Consider the following 21,388-nt stretch of genomic DNA (forward strand, 5'->3'; position numbering starts at 1 on the left):
TGAACTTGATCGTATCGACAGAGTGGAGTGCAAGAAAAAAAATGCAGCCCCAAGTAGCTCCTGTAACGAGGTTTGCCTGAACAACAGCTTCACCACTGACTTCCCTCGCCTTGCACTAACAATTGACACACGCTGGTTTCAGTGGCGTCAGCACCGGCGATGATACTGCAAGCTCCGCCCCCCCCGTCCCGCGGAATGCTGGGAGTTTCCAGCCAATGGCGGCACGATCCTTGCGCTGACATCAGCGCGCGAGCCCGAGCTCGAGCCCGGAGCAGCCGCACGCGCTGCGCAGGCCGCGGGCAGAAGAAAAGCCTACAGCGGCGCCATCGCCACCATTTGCTCAAGTGACGGCTGCGCCGCTTCCCGGTAAGGGCAAGGGAGTTGTTGGCTACGGAGTCGGAAACAGACCGGGGCGGGCAGCTGGCATCGCCTCCCAAACGCGGAGATTTCCCTTTTGCTCTCTTCTCCCCCCACCCCCCCATAAACATACACACACCCCCCTCCCTCCTCCGCAGGCCTAAGTTTTTAACTGACCGCCTCGCCTTGTCTCCTGCAAACCCGCAGAGGAAACCCCCCCCCCCCGGACTCAGGGCTGAAATGGACAAGCCGCTTGTGGCCAGAGCATCGAGCTCGTTGTTGGCCCCGGCTCCAACCTCTCCACTCAGTCAGTTTTTTTTTCTCTCTCTCTATCTTTCTTTCGGCACCGTAACCAAGGCGTGACTCGGGGAGAGACAGTGCCGGCCCGAAGAACAGCCAAACCCGCTGGCAATAGCAGTTCCGCCCAATTCTCCTCTTATTGGCTCGCCCAAATAAAACCGCCATTGCTATTGGCTGACTGATGCGTCCGTTGTTGGGCAGACCGCTGCCTTTCATTCGCAAGTTGCTCTGATCCTCAAGGATAAAGTTGTCACTTAGTTTGGAGTTGTGAACTGAGCAGCTTCGCAGATGCTCCCCTGCTATCTTGTTTTATTTTGCTGTCTGGAAAATACGTTAAGCTATAAGGTGATGGTTTTTACCCTTAGCAGTTTAAGTTCAACTTTCAGGGCGAGTTGACTTACCATATTTGTGAAAATGTACGTTTAAACATTGAAACAAAGATGATCAAAAGTGATCTTTCAGGTCTGTGGAAAATTATTGAAATGTTGACTATTGGTTGAGCAATGAGATGTTTAACGAAATGTTATGAACTGATAGGTTAATAGTTGAAATGAAACATCCTTGTGAATGATTTGCCGGAACGTCATTGAGCAATTCTTTTCAAAAACATTTCACAGCAGGTGGTAGAAATTTGAAGCTGTCTTCTGCAAATAGTAAATGATGCCAGATAAAGTAATTGTAACTGATTTTTTGCGAGATATGACTTGTGCATGGAGTTAATTTGCAGAATAGCCAGGTTGCATTGAAATGAAATAAGCTCAGGCGCTAAAGACGCACTTGTGTTCTATGTTCCTATGTTTGTTTGAGCAGGTTTCTTGGTTTAAATGCACAGAATTCTATCAAATGGGCAATCTGCGCACATTTTATCGTGTTTTCACATGACGGTATGGCACAATAATTTAAGAAAAATCATTGTCTGTTCTTGAAAAGAAGCAGATTATGATCAGTTATTTGCCTCCGTGTGCTGTTTCTGTTGGAACATGAAATGCCTTGAAATTAATTATTGCTTTCATACTGTGGAGTGTAATTGCTCTATTAGAATAAATGAGCTTTACATCTCCAATTTGCATGGGGGTGGGGAGGTGGTTGATGTACCTCAACTGGTTGAACTAGCCAATAATTTGTCACTCTGTCAATATGTACATCAATATCTCTCGTAACTTGTTTTGAGCATTTTGTTTATAGGCCATCGTCGGTCCAGGGTTTTAATCATCTTGGTTATTTAAAATGAGGTAATATTTTAAACTTTGCTGTCAAGTTTGACATTGATCTTTCTTTCAGTACGATTTGTGAATTCTTCTGTTTTTTTAAGTGTTTTCTTAAATGCTGTATTGAATTGTTTTTTTTGCTTTGAGCATTATAGATCCGAAATGATTCACCTCTCAAAATTTCAGCAGTTTTGCAGCCTTGAAAGCAGATTTTCCAGTTTGTTGTCTTGAGCAAATTATACACGACAGTGACTAACTTGTGTATGAATTGCTATTAGTTTCCTAGGTTCCAGGATTTTATTAGTTATTCCTTTCTACATTAAAAGTAGATCTGCCAGAAATAGCTAAAGTTTATACTGTAAGTCGTTAATTTGAGATACTCGTGCTAACTTATAGCATCATATCACTGTGAACTGATGTCCAGAATAATCTTAAAAGGACAATCATTCTTTGTATGACAAATACTTCTGAACAACAATCTTGATCTTAATTTTAAACTACTTTGACATTGCTCTGAAGTTTATGGTTATATTTGGAGTTAAGATCGAGCTAAATATTTCTATTTGTCGGAACAGGAGTAGGCTGTTCACTCCTGGAAGTCTGTTCTGCCATCCAGTGAGATCATGGCTGATCTGTGACATAACTTCATATACCTGCTTTTGGCCCAAATCCCTTAATACCTTTGCTTAACAAAAAATATTTCCATGATTTAAAACTAATAACTTATCTGGTAGCAACTGCTGTTTATGGCAGTTTGTTCCATACCTGTGTAAAGAAGTGCATCCTTACATCTATGCTGACTGATCTGGCGCTGACTGCAGTGCTCCTAGTCCTAGAATCTCCAACCACTAGGAATGGTTTATCTTTATCTACCCTGTCTTATGAACCCTATCCTGGTAATATCTTGGACATTTCTCTTCATATTTTGAAGTCGCTAGGTTATCTGTACTGTTACATGTTGTTAATGGCTTTCCTTGTAATCCACCCTTGAGATGAATCATAGAATTTTACAGAAGGAAGCCGTTGGCCAATCATGCCTGCACTGGCTTCCAAAAGAGCTACCCAGCTAGTCTAATTCTCAAACCCTATCTTGGTAGCCCTCTAAATTAATCATTGGCCATTGTTTGCCTGGAACTGGTTGCCTAGGAGGATGAAAGTGTACTTGATCAATAATTTGAGAAACAAGTTAGATGGGCATTTGAGGGAACCGAACTTGCAGTTCTCTTATGCAGACCGTAAGGTGAGGGAGTGGATTGAATCAGTTGCAGTACAGGGAGCTGTGTTGTGAATTGAATAAACTCCTACTGTGCTGCAATGACTGTAATGGTATTGACTTAAGGAGGTATTTTGTTGTAATCTGATTCTAGAGCTTGAGGTAGTAGAAACTGCTGATGCTGGATAATCTGAGATAACACGGTGTGAAGCTGGATGAACACAGCAGGCCAAGCAGCATCAGAGGAGCAGGAAAGTTGACGTTTCGGTTTGGGACCCTTCTTCAGAAGAATGACATTTCTGAAGAAGGGTCTTGACCCGAAACGTCAACTTTCCTACTCCTCTGATGCTGCTTGGCCTGCTGTGTTCATCCAGCTTCACACCATGCTTCTAGAGCTTAGTTTTTGCTCTGGCTATTGACAAACAACTAAGTTTAAGCTGCCACCCTGTAGCTTTATCATCTCAGACCTGTACTGTCTTGATTTGTCAAGATCACTCAGTATTCTAATATAAAGGCAAAATATCACGCACGTTGGGAAATTGAAATACAAAATTGAAAATACTGATCAGATCAGGCATTGTCTGTGGAGACATAGACCAAATTGATAGCTTTTTTGTGTCAATGTATGCAGTCATTCCAACCAGGAAAATGCCATCAGTCTGTATTGAGAGTGCATTATAATGCTGCTCCAGGGAGTTCTCTTGTGCTCTGATGTTAATGTTAAAAGGAGACAAATGATGTTGATGGAAAGTTGGGTTAATTGCTCACATTGCATTAATTTTTCTTGCCAGTACGTTTTGAGACCAGTGATTCCAAGTGGAAAGGGTTTCCTGTTAGTTCACAAATATTTCATGAGGACAATGATACCAGAGGGATAACTTCAAAAGTCAGAATGATTATGGCAGCAATTCAGAATATTAGCTGTTTAAATGATTCCACTTGTGATTTAATTTTTTGCTCGAAAAAATTTTTGATCACTGAACTTTTTGTTGAAGCTCACTGTTATTTTACAGAATTCTACGCCAATTTATAGAAAATTCTTTTTGCAAGCATGTATGCATTGCAACACTTTGGTTCTGACAGATTTTCTGACCAACGAGTTATTGAAACTCCTAAAATTCCAAAATCCAAGCTGATGGTTCAGATGGATGACCTTTCATTTGATCTGGAAAATTATTTGTAATATAAACATGCAAACATTGGGAAAGTCTTCTGGCCTACTAACCAATCATAGATCATTTCCTTTGTTCTGTTTTCTCCCACCTCTACTCCTTACCTTATCTGTATTTGATTACATTTGATGTATCTCTAATTTTTTCCAGTTGCGATGAAAGGTCATCAACCTGAAATGTTAACTGTTTCTGTGACCACAGATGTGGTCTGAAGTGCTGAGTACTTCAAGCTTTTTCTGTTTTAGTTTTTCGCGTTATTCAGCTTGCTCTGATTGTAGGTTTGCAGAAATAATTTTATGGTTGATATTAAATCTACTATCATTCTCTGAACTCTTTTGATTTATCCTCCATTTTAGTTGGCATCTCTTTCATTTATCTTAAAAATACATTGATAGACCTAAATGCAGTATTTATTTAATGTGCATTGCCCACCTACACACATTGCCTCAGTTTTTCTCTGTGATTGTCTTCTCTGTGTTCGTCAGATAATACTGTTTGCGACCTTCCTCAATTTACTGCCTGAAAACTTGATGACTTTCCAGCATCTCTCTGAACTCAATCGGCAGTGAAGATCAGAAACATGATGACCTTGGCCCTGTCCCCAGTCATCCATGGGACATCCATCCAATGTATCTCAACTTGATGTCATATTCTTAACGAGTGCTCCCTCTTTTGTCCTGCTAAATTCCAACCTCTGTTTCACAAAAAGCGTTTCCTACCTTCAGTTTTGTTGTAGCAATCTTCTTTATGTACTGTTATCAAGAGCTTTTTTACAGGTCCAGGTTACAACATTGAGACTTCTCACACCCACTTTGAATTTCGCTGGCTTTGTCAGGTACAGTCTGGATCTTCTAAAACCACAATGGCTGCCACTTTTGTTTATCGTGAATGAGGAAACTTGAATTTGTTTATAATCAGTTCTTTGTCTGTTTCTGATGTGTAAGTGCACACGGATGGTTTAAATTGCATTTTATCCATTGTTTTTCAGAATGGGTTTTAGGTGACCGTCATTATGTTGATTTCATTATTATTCTCAGTTGGCATCCTCTAGTATGTCATATTTATTCTTGTTTACTGTTTTTAGACTCTTTTTTGAAATGAGTATATTCAGATTTAGTTGTGAAACCTGTTGGTTGTCATGCTAGTAGAATTTTTATCTTAAACATAGTTTCAGGGAGCATTAATTTAATAAGCTACCAATTTTTAATTTTTTTTTGTTTTAGCACCAACTGGATTCTCTAAAAGCTTTATTTTTCTACTGTGTTAACATTGGAATAATTTCTTACTGTTTGGATTCTAAAGCTGAATCCTTGTGGGTGTTTTTCAGAGACTGGGACATCACTTTTTGTTTTGCATATGTTTCAGCATTTGCAAATTATTTTCACTTGAACATTTATTACTCCAGAATTAGTTAAAAAGAAGTTCAAATAGAAAAACTAGAGTTGTGCATTTGAATCCGAAGTATCTAATAAATGTATATGAATATTTTAAGTAAGGATAGATTTTGAGAAATTCTGTAATTGTAACAAATTAGGGTTTCAAAAATACGCAATATATTAATGAGATAGTAGGAATTGCCGATGCTGGAGGATCTGAGATAACAAGGTATAGAGCTGGATGAACACAGCAGGCCAAGCAGCATCAGAGGAGCAGGAAAGCTGACGTTTTGGTCTAGATCCTTTTTCAGATCTAGACCCAAAACGTCAGCTTTCCTGCTCCTCTGCTGCTTGGCCTGCTGTGTTCATTGAGCTCTACACTTTTGTTGTCTCACAACATATTAATGCCTGTGTTCAATCATTTTACAGTACTTGCATCCTTGTCAGTACTGTAAGTTGGTAAATGTACGAGTATATTGCAACTGAGATGAAGAAAGGATTACTCACGCTTTGTTGATAAGGTATTGCTGCATAGGTATATTTCAGAGAATTGTGTTAGTGCAGAGAAAGACGTGATATGGAGGTGCCTGTATTGAACTGGGGTAAACAAAGCCAGAAGTCTCACGACACCAGGTTTAGTCTAACAGGTTTATTTGAAATCGTAAGCTTTCTGCTCCTTCGTCAGGTGAAGTTGAGGGAAGCACACAGGCACAGAATTTAAAGGTGGAGAGATCACTGCAAGATAATTCCGTGTAATTTAGAGTGTCAGAGATGGTACAAGTGGTGTGGGCGGAGTGTCAGCAGGTTGAATAACAAATCTTTGCAGGTGTTTGAAAGTGTCAAATGGTGTGGTTGAAGTGTCAACAACTGAATAGCAAGTGAAGGATGACCTACGATCTGATTAATTGAGGCAGAGAGATAATGATAAAAAAAATCAAATAAGATGGTGCTGGAGACAAACGAAATGCTAGAATAACATGATAAATATAAGAATCACATATTGAAGGTCTAACCGAAGTAACTAGTAATCCAAAACTGTACAAACTAATAAAAGTAGACAGATCACAATAAGTTATCAAGATACCGTTGTTGTAAACAGAACAGTAAGGAAGATTTTACAAGCCCGTAACAGTAACATGTAGCAACACACACACACCCGAGAATACAGTGCTGTCATCATGGTGCAGAACTTGGCTATCAGTTGTTGCTTGGTGATGCTGCATGGTTGTGTATCTTGAAGGCTACCTTAAAGGATGTTTACCGAAGGGTTGGAGGCTGAATGTCCTTGACCACTGAAGTGTCTCCTGACTAGGAGGCAACGTTATGCATCATTACCAGACACCAGTGTCCATTCATCCATTGTTGTAGCATCTACATGGTCTCACCAATATACCATGCTTCAGAGCATCCTTTCCTGCAGTGTATGAGATAGACATCAGTAGCCAAGTCACATGACTATCTGCCATGTCCGAGGTGGGTGGTGTTCCCACGTGTAATGGTAGTATCCATGTCAATGATCTGACATATGATGCAGAGGTTGCCGCGGCAGGGTTGTCTGGTGTTGTGGTCACTGTTCACAGCAAACAACCTGGCCTTCAGGAGAACACAATGGTTTCCATTCAGTCAACAGACAGGAGTGTTTCCTCCCAATCAGGAAACACTTCAGTGGTCAAGAACACTTAGCCTCCAATCTTAGGATAAGCATCCTCTGAGGCGGCCTTCAAGATATATAGCAACGCAGAAACACCGAGCAAAAACAGACAGCCAAGTCCCTGTACCCTTGAAGATGGCCTCAACTGTGATCATGGATTCATGTAATGCTACATGTAACCCTACCACAACTGATCTGTATTTCTAAAATCTTTACTGTCCTCTTTTGACACCATCACCCTGATAACTTATGATCTTTCTACCTTTGTACAGTTTTGAAATACTTGTTACTTTGGTTAGACCCTCAGCGTGCAACTCTTATACCAATGGTGTCATCCCAGCCTTTTGGTTTGCCTCCAACACCACCTTTTTGTTTTTTTTTTAGTAGTTATGTTTCTTGCCTCAATTAATTGAATCATAGGTCACCCCTTCACTTGCTATTCAGCTGTTGACACTTTTGAACACCTTCAAAGATTTGTTATTCAGCCTGTCGACATTCCACTCACACTATTTGTGCTTTTTATTTTGACACTCTTACTTATCTAGAATTATTATCTTGCAGTGATCTGTCTGCCTATAAGTTCTATCTCTGTGCACTTCCCTTTGCTTCACCTGATGAAGGAGCAGTGTTTCGAAAGCTTGTGATTTCAAATAAACTTGTTGGACTACAACCTATGTTGTGTGATTCCTGACAGTGCAAGACAGGCTTGTGTAGAAACCAACCTCTTGTGATCATTTGTAACGCTGTATGAATGATTTTAAAGGAAGTATTTGTGATTATTTTTGACTTGTGTGTATGTTGTAGTTTTGTCTTGTAGCAACTGTCACTTGGGCAATAATGATGTAGATATTTTTCCGAAAATGCGATAGTTGTGTTTTTGTCTGACCTCTCGCTATAGAAAATTTCAGTATAGGAAAATCACTATTATATGCAGTAAAAACTTTGGGCAATGCTGTTTGCATAATACAATCATCAATCGTGTAACAAGCAATTTGTGTTAATGAAACCTGAGTTATAACAGAAATACCTGAATATAAATACTATGGTGATATCGAATAATGCTGCCAGCATCAAATAGGAGCCAACTTTTATCTAAATAAAGCTTCAACTGTGTACTAACCAGTACTTTTGAAAATTCTTCGTTATTTCTTCATGCTTGTACACTCTGCCCTTTAAGAATGATTCATTTGGTCTTTTGCCTTACTTTCACTCACATCCGGGAATGAAGAACTTAAGTCTGGTGGCCTCTTTGTTCATTGTTTCCTCCTACTGTTTTACCCTGTTCTTTTCTTTTCACGGACTTTATAACCATAAACAAACTTACGAGTGACCAACTTTCTGCTTAGTACTCTGGGGTGACTTGAACTCATGAAATGTACCATATAAAGGCATGGATTTATTCTATCTTCCAAAATGTGTTACTTTACAACTGTCCCTGTTAAGTTGCATCTGCCATCGTGTCTTCTGGAAGCTTTCTCTGGTCGTCTTCTGGTTTTGTAAACTGTCAATATTTATAATGTCAGAAAATTCAAGAGACTGTTTCCGGAAACAAAGTGCAAATTATATTTTATGCATAATTTGATATGGTACGGAATACTTTGTAATGATGTATTCACATTAGTTATAAATTTTATTCAACATAGTAATTCTCTTTTTGAGTTTTGAGAATAACCATGGAATTGAACTTTGTTTCACTTGTATTTTTTAAATCCCTGCACTATAGTCACAAAAAGGATTCACTGACATTAAGCGGAGCAGCTATGTGCACTTGGAATTGCACCCTGAGTGCCCGAGTCAAAATTTGGGTGGATGGATCACATGTTGATCCAAACTGATTTAGCTTCCATTAAAATTGAAACAATCCTGTGGATTCTGTGAAGACCTTTTATCATTCTTCACACTGGACTTGCTTATATGTCGCTGAGATGATTTTAAGCAACTGTATATTTAGATGTATCAACAGTTGTGCCTCCCCACTTTGCATTTATTGTGACTCTGAATTAATGCAAATAAGGTAAATTAAAAAAGAATCTAATGACCTAATCTAGATGATTTTGAAGTTTGATGTGACTTTGCTATCCCCTGTTATCTCTGTCTGTTTGTTGGGTACGTGGAACATTTCTTGTTCCGGTCCCGACCCACAATTCTTTCTCCAGTGCTTTCTTTGGTGCTGCTTCCCTTTCTTGATTAAACTTTTCCAAGTCCAATTTCGTTTCCAATTTCTACCCCGCTGCCTCCTTCACGTGGTCCATTTCTGACCTTCTTCCTTCCTTGATGTCTGTTTCCTTTTTTTGGGATAGGCTGGCCACCAATATCCATTACAAATCAACTGACTTACACAGTTACCTTGATAATGCATCCTCACATCCTGCTTCCCGTGCAGACTCTTTCATTCTACCAGTTCCTCCATCTCTGTTGCATCTGACCAGATGATGCCAACTTTGTGAAAGGGTCCTTCAAAATAATCACCTTCCTCCTTAACTGAGGATTCTCCAGCACTGTATCTGACAGGGCCCTCAGCCAGGTCTGATCCATCTCCTGCGCTTGTACCTTTCCCCTTTCTCTTCCACCCCACAAGAGTGATTAGCTTCCTCTTGACCTCAATTACCATCCCACCAGCATCCACATCCAGAGGATTATTAGCTGACATTTTCTTCACCTCGAGTGTGAAGCCACCACAAGACATGCTTTCCCCTCCTTCCCCTTGTCAGTCTTCAGCAAGGACTGTTCCCTCCAAGATACCTTAATTCATTTCTCCTTCACTTCCCCGACAGCCCCACGGCACCTTCCGTTGCAACCAAATAAGGTGCCTGCTTACTTTCTTCCTTCCTCAGTATCCATGAGCCCAAACACACCTTCCACGTAAAGCAGCACTGTGCCTGTACTTCACTTAATCTAGTCTACTGCATTCACTGCTCACAATGTGGCCTCCCCTCCATTAGGAAATGAAATGTAGACTGGGTGCCAGGTTTTTCTGAGAAGTGGTGTTCTGTCTACAAAAAACCCCTGAGCTTCCAGTTGCCTACCACTTTAACATACTGCTGTGTTCCCTGGCCAACATCTCTGTCTCAGGCTTGCTGCAGTGCTCCAGCAAAGTTCAATGCAAGCTGGAAGAACGGCATCTCGTGTTTTTTTTTTGTCTGGGGACTCTACATCTTTCTCGATTTTATTTTCAAGTTCAACAATTTGGTTTGTGGCATCTTCTCCCATGTTCTTTCCCCAGTCCCCACAAGCCAGGTCTTATTATCATAGAGGCTGGATGAACACAGCAGGCCAAGCAGCATCTCAGGAGCACAAAAGCTGACGTTTCGGGCCTAGACCCTTCATCAGAGAGGGGGATGGGGGGAGGGAACTGGAATAAATAGGGAGAGAGGGGGAGGCGGACCGAAGATGGAGAGTAAAGAAGATAGGTGGAGAGGGTGTAGGTGGGGAGGTAGGGAGGGGATAGGTCAGTCCAGGGAAGACGGACAGGTCAAGGAGGTGGGATGAGGTTAGTAGGTAGCTGGGGGTGCGGCTTGGGGTGGGAGGAAGGGATGGGTGAGAGGAAGAACCGGTTAGGGAGGCAGAGACAGGTTGGACTGGTTTTGGGATGCAGTGGGTGGGGGGGAAGAGCTGGGCTGGTTGTGTGGTGCAGTGGGGGGAGGGGATGAACTGGGCTGGTTTAGGGATGCAGTGGGAGAAGGGGAGATTTTGAAACTGGTGAAGTCCACATTGATACCATATGGCTGCAGGGTTCCCAGGCGGAATATGAGATGCTGTTCCTGCAACCTTCGGGTGGCATCATTGTGGCAGTGCAGGAGGCCCATGATGGACATGTCATCAAGAGAATTGGAGGGGGAGTGGAAATGGTTTGCGACTGGGAGGTGCAGTTGTTTGTTGCGAACTGAGCGGAGGTGTTCTGCAAAGCGGTCCCCAAGCCTCCGCTTGGTTTCCCCAATGTAGAGGAAGCCGCACCGGGTACACTGTACCCGGTGCGGCTTCCTCTACATTGGACTGTACCCGGTGCGGCTGCCTCTACATTGGACTGTACCCGGTGCGGCTGCCTCTACATTGGACTGTACCCGGTGCGGCTTCCTCTACATTGGACTGTACCCGGTGCGGCTTCCTCTACATTGGACTGTACCCGGTGCGGCTGCCTCTACATTGGGGAAACCAAGCGGAGGCTTGGGGACCGCTTTGCAGAACACCTCCGCTCAGTTCGCAACAAACAACTGCACCTCCCAGTCGCAAACCATTTCCACTCCCCCTCCCATTCTCTTGATGACATGTCCATCATGGGCCTCCTGCACTGCCACAATGATGCCACCCGAAGGTTGCAGGAACAGCATCTCATATTCCGCCTGGGAACCCTGCAGCCATATGGTATCAATGTGGACTTCACCAGTTTCAAAATCTCCCCTTCCCCCACTGCATCCCTAAACCAGCCCAGTTCATCCCCTCCCCCCACTGCACCACACAACCAGCCCAGCTCTTCCCCCCCCACCCACTTCATCCCAAAACCAGTCCAACCTGTCTCTGCCTCCCTAACCGGTTCTTCCTCTCACCCATCCCTTCCTCCCACCCCAAGCCGCACCCCCAGCTACCTACTAACCTCATCCCACCTCCTTGACCTGTCCGTCTTCCCTGGACTGACCTATCCCCTCCCTACCTCCCCACCTACACCCTCTCCACCTATCTTCTTTACTCTCCATCTTCGGTCCGCCTCCCCCTCTCTCCCTATTTATTCCAGTTCCCTCCCCCCATCCCCCTCTCTGATGAAGGGTCTAGGCCCGAAACGTCAGCTTTTGTGCTCCTGAGATGCTGCTTGGCCTGCTGTGTTCATCCAGCCTCACATTTTATTATCTTGGAATCTCCAGCATCTGCAGTTCCCATTATCTCTGATACTTATTATCATATGGTCTGCTTTTGCACACGGCCCATTGTTAGCCACTGATAGTACCCATTAGCAGCTGTTCATTCATTTAGGCTGACTGTTATCCACTCTGTAACTTTTTTCTGTTTGGAATCTATTTCCACCTATCATTTACTCCTTACACTTTTTTCCCCCACCCTATCTTCTGCATAAAACCAAGTATTCTGCTAGGCCCATAACCCAAAGGTTGATGGATTGAAACCATCCTCTGCTATTTACCTTAACAAACTGGTGTTTGTTTTCCAGGCTTCCATCAGTTCTGAAGAAGGGTTACTGGACCTGAAATGTTAACTCTGATTTCTCTCCACAGATGCTGCCTGACCTGCTGAGTTTTTCCAACTAGTTGTGTCTTTGTTTCTGATTTCCAGCATCTGCAGCTCTTTTGCTTTTGTTTAAATCAGGTGGCGTGTAACATTGATTAGCTTTTGAAAATGTTTGTTTTCAGTTTTGGGAATGTTGTTCAAATGAATATCAACTTCCAATTTTCCAGACTGCCATTTTCTTGGTTTTAGGAATTAAATGAGAGGACTGAAATCCCCAAGTAAGTTGACTGTAAATAAGCCTTTGGCCAATTTGGTGTAAGTCTTATAGGTGTTGCTTTTTGCTGGAAAATGTTTATAAATTGAAGGAATGTAATTCCTAAAATACTGGTGTATATATTAGAGAGGTCCATGGCATTGAAGTGAAATTGACTTTTCAGGTCACTGTGTGTGAGTGATCATGCAGAGAGAATCAAGAACTCAGTAAGGTAGAAGGTTCAAGAAATAGTTTGTGGACTTTTGTAGCACTGGATGTTCTTTAAAGCCATTGGTACTATTGGCTGATCAGCGGTTTTACTCATTTCTGATGAAAATAATTAGCATGATCAAAACTTTCCAAAAGATTGATAACTGGTTGCAATTAACCCAATCGCTTTGCAACAAAAGTGGTGGGGACACTTACTGATGAGTATGAGACTGCTAGTTCAAATACAAAGTATTGTTCAGGTTGTGCCGAGTTTCAAGAGGTACAAAAGGAGTAATACATATTTGTCATTTTTATAAATGACCTAGATGGGTTAGTAAATTTGCAGATGACACTAAAGTGGTTGGAGTTGTGGATAGTGCGGAAGGATGTTGCAGGTTACAGATGGACATTAGTTAAGCTGCAGAGCTGGGCTGAGAGGTGGCAAATGGAGTTTAATGTGGAAAAGTGTGAGGTGATTCACTTTGGAAGGAGTAACAGGAATACAGAGTACTGGGCTAATGGTAAGATTTTTGGTAGTGTGGATGAGCAGAGAGATCTCGGCATCCATGTACATAGATCCCTGAAAGTTGCCACCCAGGTTGATAGTGTTGTTAAGAAGGCGTACGGTGTGTTAGGTTTTATTGGTAGAGGGATGAGTTTCTGAGCCATGAGGTCATGTCGCAGCTGCACAAAACTCTAGTGCGACTACACTTGGAATATTATGTACAGTTCTGGTTGCCACATTATAGGAAGGATGTGGAAGCAGAGGAGATTTACCAGGATGTTGCCTGGTATGGAGGGAAGGTCTTATGAGGAAAGGCTGAGGGACTTGAGACTGTTTTCATGAGAGAGAGAAGAAGGTTGAGAGGTGACCTAATAGAGCCATACAAGATGATCAGAGGATTAGATAGGGTGGACAGTGCGAGCCCTTTTCCTCGGATGGAGATGGCTAGCATGAGGAGACGTAGTTTTAAATTGAGGGGTGATAGATATAGGACGGATGTCAGAGGTAGGTTCTTTACTCAGAGTAGTAAGGGCATGGAATGCCCTGCCTGCAACAGAAGTAGGCTCACCAAGTTTAAGGGCATTTAAATGGTCATTGGATAAACATATGGATAATAATGGAATAGTATAGGTTAGATGTGCTTCAGTTTGGTTTCACAGGTTGGTGCAACATCACGGGCCGAAGGGCCTGTACTGCATTGTAGTGTTCTAGTGTATTTGCTCGAGAACGACATGTTTTTGCCAAATTTTAAATTGAAACTTCAGGTTTTATTTTTACTAATTTTAATTAATATTGTTGTAGGTTATATTTTAAGTTGAAAAAAGTTATTATTCGTCAATGTGGTGTCTTTAAGTGCCCGCTTTACTTAATTTTCATTAAATGGATAACCTTTTAATTCTTCTGAATTGGCGTAATTGCTGTGCAGCAAATGAGAATTTCATACACCAACCAGTGATGTGTAAAACAGCTGATGTGAGTCAGACCACATTTGATATTCAAACGCATTCCCTCATGTCCAGTATGGATTCACTGCGGTCTTATATTTTCCAAAGCCTTATGATTTTGGTTTCCTTGATGTGCACTTGATGATCTAATATGCAAAAACAAGGTAGATTGAATATTGACTTTTCAGACATCCCACAGCACTTTGGTTTAGGTTAAAGTTCACTGTCTGGTCTTGCTGACACAACATACTTGTTGTTATGCAGTTTGCAGGCAGTTCATGATTAGTTGTAAAGTTTTGGGGGAGAAAAAATAAGCACAAGAACAGTGCTTATCCAGCAATTAGGATATTGAAGTTTGATATTAAACGCTCATGAATCAGATACAACATGTGTTTGTTGCATACAACTTAGCTGTTACTTTCCATCCAGCCTCACATTTTGTTGATGCTGCTTGGCCTGCTGTGTTCATCCAGCCTCACATTTTGTTATCTTGGATTCTCCATCATCTGCAGTTCCCATTATCTCTCTTAGCTGTTACTTTGTCTGTTTGAGAAAACTAATTGGCAAACTACAGCCCAAATTAAAGACTTCTGATTCCAGTGAGATAACAGCCATTGTCATGTGAAGCAAATTTGGCCTTTACTTGTTTTGGAAGAACAGTCTTCACTTTAGTTTTACAGCAGGTGAACATGCTGTTATATTTCCATGCAGCATCATTATTGTATATTCAGCGCTGTGAATTGATCAGTGTTGCTGTACAGTTTTGGTTGTTTCTCACATTTATTAAGAAGTATTTAGTGGTAATTTTAACATTAGCAAAGAATTACTGCCAAAAGTAGCGTTATGTATTCAGGTTTTTAAGTCTTGGTAAATATGTATTATCTATGATCCCAAATTTGGAATTTTGCTTTTGGAAAATACTTTGTGGCATGAACAGAGAGGTATTGTTGCAGCAGCGAAGTTCAGTCTCTCACTGGAAATAAGTCAATCTTGTTTGGTACGTCCACTGTATTGTTATAGATGTTGTCTGGAAGCTGTATAACGTTTGTCACAATCCTCCTTTTTTTACCACTGAGTAATGCATATGGAAATATTTTCAACATTCTGCCACGGTGCAACAACTCAATAAGGTAAGGTATGTTCATCCTGCAGAGGGGAACACATTTTACTTTCAGCTCCCTGTTGCTAATATAAAGCACTTCTATGTCAGGTATATTGTGGGCAGATATTGTATAAAGTTTGCTCATTTGTTCACTGTCCAAACAACATCATAAATCTAAAATTAGAGAGAGATTGCTTGCCTGCATGAGTGAAATATTTCTATTTCCCGCACCAGTAGCCATTTGAGTAGTTTAAATCTGGTGTATTGGTTCTGGGAGATTTTGGTTTGTCCATGCAAGAATTAGATTGGTGTAGTTCGTGCTCATTTCAACTAAGCCCCTAAGATGTATTCTATGTTTTGTATAAGATTTAGTTAAAATCAAAAGTGGATGCTACCTCTTCACTTTTTGTAACAATAGTATAAATTTCTCAATATGTGAATTAGTTTGGGAAAAACACAACATTGCAACCAGCAGAGTTTATTAGATCCAAAAAAGAGAGTTTTCCACAACAAAACTTTATTTTCTTTGTCTGCATGCTATGCTATAGTACAGTATGTTTTATTTCAGGAAATTTTGTATCTTAATTTATTAAGATACTTAAAAATCTTGCTTCTTTGTGCCGTACGTGCTTAAAAACAGCAGTAACAACAGCTTATATTAAAATAGTATACGTTATTCAGTAAAATGTTCCAAGGCAATTCATGGGTATGTGGCCAAACAAAATATTGGGACCAAAAGCTTGATTAAATGTGGCAGGTTTTAAGGAACATCTAAAAGGAGGAGAAAGTGGTAGAAAAGCTGATAACTTCAGGAAGAGAGTTTCAGCGCTTAGAGTATGACAGCTGAAAGTAAATGGGAACCAGGAGATACTAAAATGTTATACCAGCATGCACAAGATGCAGGCTGAGGCAGACATTATTAAAATAAAGAACAGTGAGTTAATGGTGGAGTTGGAGTAAGGCAGAATTTAATTTAGTCTAAATCTGGGTTAAACTGCACGTTTTTCTTTTTTCATGGAACAAGGGTGTTGCCAACTAGGCAGCAGTTATTGCCCATCCCTAATTGTCCTGAAGGCAGTTGAGAGTCACCTACATTGCGGTGGGTCTGGAGTCACATTTAGGCCAGACCAGGTAAGGATAGCAGTTTCTTTTTCCTAAAGGACAGCAGTGAACCAGATGGGGTTTTTCCAACAATCGACAAAGGATTAATGGTCACTGTTAGACTTCTAATTCCAGATTTTTATTAAATTGAATTCGTATTCCACCATCTGCCCAGGCAGGATTCAAACCCAAATCCTCAGAACATTATCAGAGTCTCTGGATTAACAGTGTACCAATACATAGACTGGGATTATGTGAATACACAGTATAACTAATAATTTTGGAGAGTTACAAGCACAGATGCTTTTGGACTTGAAATGATGTGTAGACAATGGAGACCTTGTTAGAGGAAGAGCAGACTTGGGTGTTAAGTATTCCTGGTTACGAAGTGTTCAGGAAATAAAAAAGGGGAAAAATGGATAGGATTGGACTAGAAGAAGAGAATGCTTCAGAGCATTCAAAGATAAGATAGATCTGGCGAAGCTAAGGAATAAGAAAGGTGTAATCTGTAGAGTTCTTGCTTGGCCTAATATCTAGAGTCTAGATGATCAACTCATGGGAAGCATGAAGGGGAACAGATCTGCAAGGAAATTAGAGGAGTAATAATATGGAATTTTTATTAACTGTACGTTGTGTGGGATTATGGTCATGTCCTTTGCTGCCACTTACAAGAATTCCTTGCTCCGTTCAGAATTTCTGACAACTGTATTAGTCTAGACCAACATGAAACAAGGCTTTGCTTGGTTCTTGAGAATAAGTTCAATTAGCTCAACTGACAGTTGTAGATCATTTGGAGGACAGTGATTGTTGCATTATGGCAAAGCAAAATATTAACTAACCACAACACTATCAAACAGTTTCTCAAAAAGCTGAGAAATTTCCCTTCCTTATCAAATCTTTAAATTGACATACCTGCCTTTTCCTGTATTTCTGTCTTCTGAGCTGTGAAGCTTTTTCCTTGAATCCTGTTATGTTTGAGGGCTTGTGTGTTCTCTGTTCTGAATAACCAATTCAGATTATTATCCAATTATTTCTCAAGTCTGGAAGTTGCACAAACTAAACACTTTTATTGAAGTAGCTTATTCCCTTAACATGGAGGTGTCAGTGTTGGAATGGGATGGACAAGGTCAGAAGTCACACAACACCAGGTTATAGTCCAACAGGTTTATTTGAAATGACAAACTTTTGGAGAACTGCTGCTTCTTCAGGTGAAGTGAAGAAATGCGCAGGGGCATAGAATTTATATGCAGAGAGATCAATAGGTAGAAACATCAAAAGATCATACAAATGGTGTGACTGAAGTGTCAATAGGCTGAATAATAAGTCCAGGTGCTCAAGATTCAGACGGTGTGAGTAAAGTGTCAACTACTGAATAGCAAGTGATGACCAATGATCGCATTAAGGCAGAGATAATTACAAAAAATTAAAAATAAGGTAGTGCTGGAGACAAACAAAATGGTTGGAATAACTTGATAGGTATAAGAGTCACGTGCTGAGGGTCTGATCCCAATAATGAATAATCCAAAGCTGTTCAAACTAATAATGGTAGAGAGGTCATAAGTTATCATGGTGATGGTATCAAAGCATGACAGTAAGTAAGATTTTAGAAATACAGAACAGTATGGTAGGGTAGGTGTAGCGTGAAATAAATCAAGACCACAGTGGAGGTTTTCTTTGTGGGTACAGGAACTTGGCTGTCAGTTTCTGCTCAGTGATTTTGCATTGTGTATTTCAAGGCAGCCTTGGAGGACCTGAGGCTGAGGCTGAACCATGTGGTGTTGTGGTTGACGGTGTACTGAAGGCTGGGTACTAGGCTGCGAATGATGGTCTGTTTTAGGGTTTAGCGGTTGTTTGGAGGCAAGAATTACGGGCGTAGGGATGATCTTGGCAAGGCGTTCATTGTAGAGATACAACAATGCAGATTGCCAAGCAGAAACTGATAGCCAAGTTCTTGTACCTGTGAAGACAACTCAACGATGATCTTGATTCATTTCACATCACATGTAATCCCATCATACTGTTCTGTATATATAAAATTTTTGTTACCGTCCTGTTTTGACATCATCATCTTGATAACCTGTTATGATCTCTCTACCGTAATTAGTTTGTACAGTTTTGGATTTCTTTTCTTTGGCTAGACCCTCAGCATGTGACTCATACCTATTGTGTTATTCTATCCATTTGATTTGTCTCTAGCATCATCTTATTTTTAATTTTTTATAATGATCTCACTGTCTCAATTAATCAGATTATAGGTCATCCCTTCACTTGCTTGCCAGTAGTTAATACTTCACTCCCAGCACCTCTCACTTCTGATCACCTGCAGAGACTTATTAATCAACCTGCCGACATTCCACTCACCATTTTTATGATCTTTTAGTGCCTCTGCCTGTAAATTCTGTGCCTGTGTGCCTTTCTTCACTTCACCTGACGAAGGAGCAGAGCTTCGAAAGCTTGTGATTTCAAATAAACCTATAACCTGTTGTTATGTGACTTCTGACCTTATTCCCTTAACAACTGTTCTGAACAATCTATTCTTAAGAATGTACACTGGCAGCTGACCCCTGTCAGATCGTGTTAATCTGCCCAAAAGCTTTTCAAAATGCGTATTTCTAATCTAACATCAATCCTTGCATGTTCTAAACTTAAAAGTAAACTAATGCATTTTAACACCTTTCTCATTCCTGTAATTAAATCTCAACAAAATAAGCAAACCTTCACTAACCATTTAAGAGGTACTTATTGGTTTAAAATCATGGTTCTGAAAACACTGTTCAATTTATTAAACTCCGTCAGAAAAATAGGCTGATAACCTTATGCCATGAGATTAAAATGCAAGCATCTCACATATTTAATCACAAAAGATAATAACTGAGTTATTGGCTTTTAAACCCTGCTGCCATGCTTTTTTTTCACCCTTATCTTAATGACAAAGTCTTGAAGCTTTGAGACCATTTAATCAGTTTCCTCTTATGCTTCACTCCCTTCCCCTTTATACATGGGTCAAACGTGTATTAAGCACGAGAAAATCCACCAAACTACTGACTAATTTCCATTCCTGGCTTCAATTTTTGACATTGTTCGTGGTTCCTACCCCTCAACTACTGAACCATATCCTTTTTAATTTGCTGTCATCACCCACTCCCCCATCTAAGAAAAAACTCTGGACGCCTCAATTTTTGCAAATTTCTGATCTCCCATCCTTCCCAAGTGACCTTGCATATGGCTGCTGACTCGATGCCTTATTTGATCTCTGTGCCTGACTGTTTTAAATCAAGTTTCTGCCTTTTACACAGTCTGGAAATAACTCTTCCCAGAGTCACAAACAGCAACCTTACTAACAGTAATGATAAGACGACTGTCCTGAACTGTTTCACATATTCATGGAGCTGTGCAGCATGGAAACTGACCCTTCCTTCATTCCTTGACCAGATATCCTAAATTAATCTAGATCCATTCACCAGCATTTGGCCCTTATTTCTCTAAATCCTTCCTTTTCATATATCCAACCAGATGCCTTTGAAATGTTGTACTCGTACCAGACTCCTCCATTGCCTCTGGCATCTCATTCCATATACACCCTATCCTCTGTGTCAAAAAATTACCCTTTAGGCCCCCTTTAAATCTTTTCCCACACCTTAGAATTATACCATTTAGTTTTGGACTCCACCACTTGGGGGGAAAAGACCTTGGCTGTTCACCCTATCCATGCCCCTCATGATTTTATAAAACTCTATAATGTCAACCCTCAGCCTCTGACACTCCAGGGAAAATAGCCCCAGCATATTCAACCTCTTCCTACAGTCCAAACCCTCCAACCCTAGCAAAATCCTTGCAGATCTTTTCGAAATCAGTTCTACTTTCACAACATCTTTCCTACAGTAGGGAGAACAGAAATGCACGGTGTTCCAAAAGGGCCTAATGTTCTGTACAGCCTCAACATGACCTCCCATCTCCTATAGTCAATGCACTGACCAATAAAGGCAAGGATACAAAAAGCTGCCTTCTCTAACCTGCCTACTGCGACCTTACTTTCACGGAACTCTGAACCTACGCTCCAAGGTCTCTTTGTTCAGCAACACTCCCCAGGGCCTTACCATTAAGCGCATAAGTCCTGTCCTGATTTGCCTTTCCAAAATACAACACCTCACTATCTAAATTAAACTCCATCTGCCAATCGTCAGCCTATCAGTCCACCTGTTCCAGGTCTCTTTGTACTCTGAGGTAAACTTCTCTGCTATCCATTGCACCACCAATTTTAGTGTCATCTGCAAACTAATTAAACGTACCTCCTATGTTCACATCCAAATCATTATATAAATGACAAAAAGTAATGGACCCAGCACCGATCCTTGTTGCACACCGCTCTTCACAGGCCTCCAGTCTGAAAAGCAAACCTCCACCGTCACCCTCTGTCTTCTACCTTCGAGCTAGTTCTGTATCCAAATGGATATTTCTCCTTGTACTCCAAGTGATCTAACCTTGCGAACCAGTCTATGATGAGGAACCTTGACAGATGCCTTCCTGAAGTCCATATGGATGTCCACTGTTCTACCTTCATCAATTGTCTTTGTTACTTCTTCAAAAAGCTCAATCAGGTTGATGTGACACGATTTCCCATGCACAAAGCCATGTTGACTATCCCTAATCAGTCTTTGTCTGTTCAGATATATGTAAATCCTGCCCCTCAGGATTCCCTTCAATAACTTGCCCACCACTGATGTCAGGCTTACTGGTCTGTAGTTCCCTGGTTTTCCTTGCCACCTTTCTTAAATAGTGGTGCCATGTTGACCAGTCTCCAGTCTTCTGGCTCCTTACCTA

General features: G+C 41.0%; 1 protein-coding gene across 5 annotated transcripts in view; it reads left to right on the top strand.

Annotated features, from left to right (window-relative positions):
- The first annotated feature begins 203 nt into the window (after positions 1-203).
- The window catches only part of nek7 (NIMA-related kinase 7), a 249,284-nt gene continuing 228,099 nt past the window's right edge, over positions 204-21,388 (top strand). For 3 of the 5 annotated variants that reach the window (XM_048539495.2, XM_048539497.2, XM_059647795.1), the window contains exon 1: positions 204-366. The gene's annotated coding sequence lies outside the window, so the exon portion shown is untranslated. Of the gene's footprint in view, positions 367-887; positions 1,003-21,388 lie in introns of those variants that run through there. The other 2 variants (XM_048539496.2, XM_048539498.2) reach the window with 2 other exon arrangements.

Source organism: Stegostoma tigrinum, chromosome 8 (genome assembly GCF_030684315.1).
Source record: "Stegostoma tigrinum isolate sSteTig4 chromosome 8, sSteTig4.hap1, whole genome shotgun sequence".
Lineage (NCBI taxonomy): Eukaryota > Metazoa > Chordata > Chondrichthyes > Orectolobiformes > Stegostomatidae > Stegostoma > Stegostoma tigrinum.